The sequence below is a fragment of the Hylobates moloch genome, unplaced genomic scaffold, assembly GCF_009828535.3.
Source record: "Hylobates moloch isolate HMO894 unplaced genomic scaffold, HMol_V3 SCAFFOLD_8, whole genome shotgun sequence".
NCBI lineage: Eukaryota > Metazoa > Chordata > Mammalia > Primates > Hylobatidae > Hylobates > Hylobates moloch.
The window spans coordinates 88,553,738-88,558,827 of NW_026652283.1; the positions used below are offsets into that span (position 1 = coordinate 88,553,738).

The following is a 5,090-nucleotide window of genomic DNA, read 5'->3' on the forward strand; positions in this document are numbered from 1 at the left end:
TACTGTATACAGACCAAGAGTGATTACCAATCTGCTGGCTTCACTGGATTATCTGGTAAATTCTAGATGCTGTGGCTTAATGGCAATATTGGCAAACTGGAGATGAATTAGATAAGGGTGATAAGAGTGCTGAAAGTTAAGCCATTTTAAGAATAACTTTATTATAATACAAATCAGAATATTGAGTCTGGAGACAACAAGATTTGAGAGGAATAACCATAGCTGTGTGGTTTAAACTATTTGATCTGATTTGAGCCATTTTGACAGGTTTAACTGGTTTGAACTGCTCCACAAATGCATGTCAAATCTTTACTTTTTCTGATTAATTACTTAAGTAGACACAAACATTATTAACAGTTAATTCAGTATATTCCCCTTGAGGCTTCGCAGATGCCCAAACTGGATTCCCAGCGGGGTTACTCAGTCACAAAGGAGTCAGCCTTCCCTGATGCAAACAGGAATCCCAGTCACAAAACAGTCAGCCTTCCCTGATGCTGCAGAGAGGGAACTGGAGTCTGGGTATCCCATGGCAACCACTGTTTCTCACTGCAACAGACTACGGCTGTTGGAGCTTAGACCCACACTATCCCATGGGTGCTTATCCACAGGGATGGTCCCTATGCAAGCATAGAGGTTTACAAGCTTGGGCACCAAGGTAGTAACTCTCTTTTAGTCCACACACACACCTCCAGTCTCTTCCCCAGGGTGGAAACAGGCCACAAGCAGGCCCCATTAGTGCCCAGGCAGGTCTGGTTCCAGGCCCTCATGCAGACTGCAAACCACTGTCTCCACTTCTCCATCTCCGCCACCTCTCTAGCTGCCCATAGGTAAGGCTGCCTCATTTTCAGACCTTTAAAATGTAATACATCTTGAAAACATGCTTCTCCCTTAACAACTGAGGCTACTTTCCCTACACATAGCCTTTGGGGAAAGCTACCCTCAGGGGCATCAAAGTGGTTTCTAATGAAGCTAGAAACTGTGACATGTGACATGGAAGATAACGTCCTCTCACTAAAGAAAACAGAGCAAAGTGAAATCTGTAGTAAGGTGCCTTGCTGGCGACACATCTGTCCACAGAGCCCCCTACACACATTCACAGAATAATGTCATAAGGGTCCTCATATTTTGGAGCCACAGGAGCAGAAGCTTCAAGAAGTAAAAGTTAAAAGGTGACAGATTTCCATTCAACACCAGACAGAAATGTATAATGATTAAAGCTGTTTCAGAAAACTGGGCCTTAGTGTCTTTGGGAATTTTGCCTATCATACATGTTAAGACGAGTGGATTCATACAGGTGTGCAGCAACTCAATTCTTGCCTCCAGAGAATTCGTCTGAGGGGCATAAGGCAGAGTGAGAGACCGAGGCAAGTTTTAGAGTAGGACTGAAAGTGTATTAAAAAGTTTTAGAGCAGGAATGAAAGAAAGTCAGGTACATTTGGAAGAGAGTCAGGTGGTTGACCTGAGAGATCCAAGAGCTCCATCTAGCCCTTGACTTGGGGAATCATTGGCATGATTCCAGGGTTTGCGTTTCTTCTCCCCTGATTCTTCCCTGGGGGTGGGCTGTCTGCATGCACAGTGGCCTGACAGCACTTGGGAGGAGCTGCATGTGCAGTATGTTTACTGAAGTTGAGTGCATGCCCATTTGAGGAGTTTTTTTCCCTTACCAGCTTAGCGTTTCCAGAAGAGCGTCATACACCAGTTTAACTCCGCCATTTTGCCTCTTAGTGCGCATGCTTGAGCCCACTCGCCCAGCTCCTGAAATCTTAACTGGGAAGCTGCTGATCACCAGTTTCAGGTGTTTTCTATCTATTGGGAGCCCGCCTTTCCCTGGAGCCAGCTGTGGCCAATTATTATTTTAGAGAGACAATTTAACAACTGCCTGACCATCACCTGACGGTTGCCCGACATTCTTTGGGATAGAGGGGAGGCCCTCTCCTGCCCTGCTCAAGTGTGCTTAGCTATCTATACTAACATATGTATCACAAACTAAGGGGAGGAGATGGATTACTGAACAAATGGTGTTGAGGAAAATGGCTGTTTTTGAAGGAGAAAAAAAGTTATATCTAATCTAGACTTCACGATAAATAAAAATTAAGATGTGTGAAATATACACTACATATTTTTAAAAGGACATAAACATCTAAATGTTAAAAAATGATATTTAAGTTATTTCAGGATGAGAAGGAGTTTCTCTGGATAAATACAACAAAAGATCTCATGTAGAAAGGTTTAACTACATAAAATTTAAAATATCTACTCTAAGTTTTGTAACATATTTTGTTATCTATCCCTTGTTGGAGGCAGGGTCTGTATAGACACCAAGGACCTTAACCAGCTCTGTTTTTCTCTCACACATAACAAAACAATAACAAAAGGAAAATTATAAACCAGGAAAGAAATATGAAAATAAATGTAACAAAGGTTATAATTTAAGTCATGTAAAACTCTTTTAAATTAATCTTGAAAACATCACACCAATAGGAAAAACATAAGCAAAGGAAATGTAGTGTTAAATTACAGAAGGATGAATATAAATGACCAATATAAGCATATGAAAAAAGACATTCAACTTTTCTGTTTCAAAGATACAGAAAACAAAACAATGATGAGATGTCATTTTTCAATTATGAAACTGACAGGTTTGTAAAATGAGGAAGTAGGCCAAGTTGCATCAAGAGAGGCTCTCTTATTTAAGAAAAAAAAAGGCTTAGTTTTGCTGTAAGCTCCCTGTCCCTCAAAGAGATTAAAGAGGAGCTGGCTACCAACCCTCAGAGATGTGGCAGGGAGGATTCTAGGCTAGGGGAGAGGTTAGGGCTGGTAAGCGCAAGCTCTCCTCTGCTTCTCTGGCTTTCATTGCTGGGTCTCAGAGCTGGATTCCCACATAGCTGACATGAAAGGAGAGACTTTCCAAAAAACAGGCTCTCCCAGACCTCACTTTCTATCTTTTCTTAGCTTAATGAATCCAGTGCTTATAGGTAGAAGCTTGTCCTGAAAGCACTAGCATATGGGTGGATGTGTTGAAGGTCTAATTAAGGACAGGGCCCAGTTGTCCGAGGTTCTAGGATATAATGTATACCAAAAAAAAAAAAGTCTGCCTATGTTCTGTCCGTCCAGCCCTTTTGTGAGTAATGACTTAGCACATGTGGCCTAGCAAGAGGGTGCCCAGGAACAAGCCCAGTCAACCTGGCATGGTCTGAGGCAGCTTCTTGCATTCCTCCAGGGAAGCAATCTCAGTACATGGCAGCTATTGCTGCAAACCAGAAACCAGTACCAGCAGGTTCAATATGGAGTATTGATCCATAATTATGCTTTACTTAAAAGATAAAATGAGTCTTTCTCCCTCTCTCCCCACCCTGCTTCCCCCTCTCCCCTTTGCCCTCCCTATCTCCTCTCCACTCCTTTTTTTGTCTCTGTCTCTCTGTCAATGTACACTAATCTCTATCACATACACCAGTAAGTATGTCAGGCTGAAAACATTCCAAATTGTACAGCTCTCATTGATTCTCCTCTAGGCCATCACTGAACCATAGTGGCTAGCATGATTCACTTCCATGCTCATCCCCAATAATGTTAACCTTCTCCCCTCAACCTCAAGGTCGATTTCACTCTTTGACTGCATCTAAAAATGTTATGATTTTAAATGTCCTAAAAATTAGCTCTGTCTTCTAGCCTCCAGGGAGCAATGGCTAGTGAGTGCCTTGACTAAGGTGGATTTGCTATTTTAAAAAAAGAAAGAAAAGAAAAAGAAATTAGCTGCCACCTTGGCTACAGTGCAAATGCCAGTCCCTGCAGGATTCCCCTTTTCCAACCTCCCCACCACAAGAGCCAGAGGATTTTTCTTTGAGCTCCTTGACAAGTCCAAACCCCAAGAGTACTACAGACCTCACCTGGGTAGGGGAATGCTGTGGCTGTCTATCCCCTGTTAGGGTGGGGTCTATATTAACACCAAGGACCTTAACCATCTCCCTTTCTCTCTCTCATACTCAGCCTCCAGGTCCACTTGTGTTAAAAGTGAGTCAACCAGCAGACTCCAGGACTCCCATACAACAGAGCCAGTCTGCAGTGCTACCCAACTTCTTGCAGCAATCAAGACCTGGTCAAGATGTTTAGAGGCCTTAAACACTAAGACTGTTAAGATGTCACCCTAGTACATATCTCAAATAAAACTACTAAACAATAAAATATGTTAGAAAATTTAATGAAGTTGCCACTTTTTTGTAACTTCTTGTTTTTTTAAAACAACAACAAAAAAGATGTTCTATTATTAAACTTTCATAAATTGTTATTAAATTGTTAGTATATTCTTGGACTAAACTCAACTAGGTTAAGATATATTTTCTACTAATGTGCTCTTGAATTTATTGTATTTAGGGTTTTTTGTTTCAGTATAAGTGAGATTGAACCGTGACTTTATTTTTTGTGCAACTTTGTGGGGATTGATATCAATATTATGCTTCCTTCATGAAAAGAATTTGGAAGTTTTTCTCCCTTTTTTAATGACTTGAAACAGTTTAAATAACACTGAAATAATTTCTTCTTAAAAGGTTTGGAATAATTTCTCTGGAAACCATGTAGGCCTAGTATTTTTTGAAGGGCAGCTCTTTGACAATTTCTCCATTTCTTTGTAGTACTTGGTTTATTAAAATTCTCTAACTTTTCTTAAGTCAATTTTTGTAAAGTATGTTTTCCTAGAACATTATCCATTTCATCTAAGTGTTCACATATATTTACATAGAGTCAAGCAAAGTAATCCCTTGTGATTCTTTTAATTTCCTCTATATCTGTTTTTTTTTCACTTTAACATTTTTTAAAATTTTGTGCTTTTGTACTCTTCCATATTTTTCTGGATTAAGATAGCTAATGCTTTATCTCTTTCATGGTTTTGCCAAAGAATCCAAACCTGGATATGTAATTTGTTTTATTATTCTGTTTTGTAATTCATTATTTCTCCTTTCATGGTATTCATTCCTTCTACTTTTCTTAGGTTTATTTTGTGCTATTTTTCTAACTTACTGAGTTAGATGCTTAATTCATTTGTTTTAATGCTCTCCTTTTTTATTGAAACACATATTTAAGGGAAGAAGTTTCCT

General features: G+C 39.8%; 1 long non-coding RNA gene across 1 annotated transcript; it reads left to right on the top strand.

Moving 5' to 3' along the window:
* Positions 1–568: 568 nt before the first annotated feature.
* On the top strand, positions 569–4,290 carry LOC131384000 (uncharacterized). Its single transcript, XR_009214445.1, has 2 exons — positions 569–827; positions 3,988–4,290. It is a non-coding gene; the product is annotated as an uncharacterized LOC131384000 (long non-coding RNA).
* The last annotated feature ends 800 nt before the right edge of the window (positions 4,291–5,090 follow it).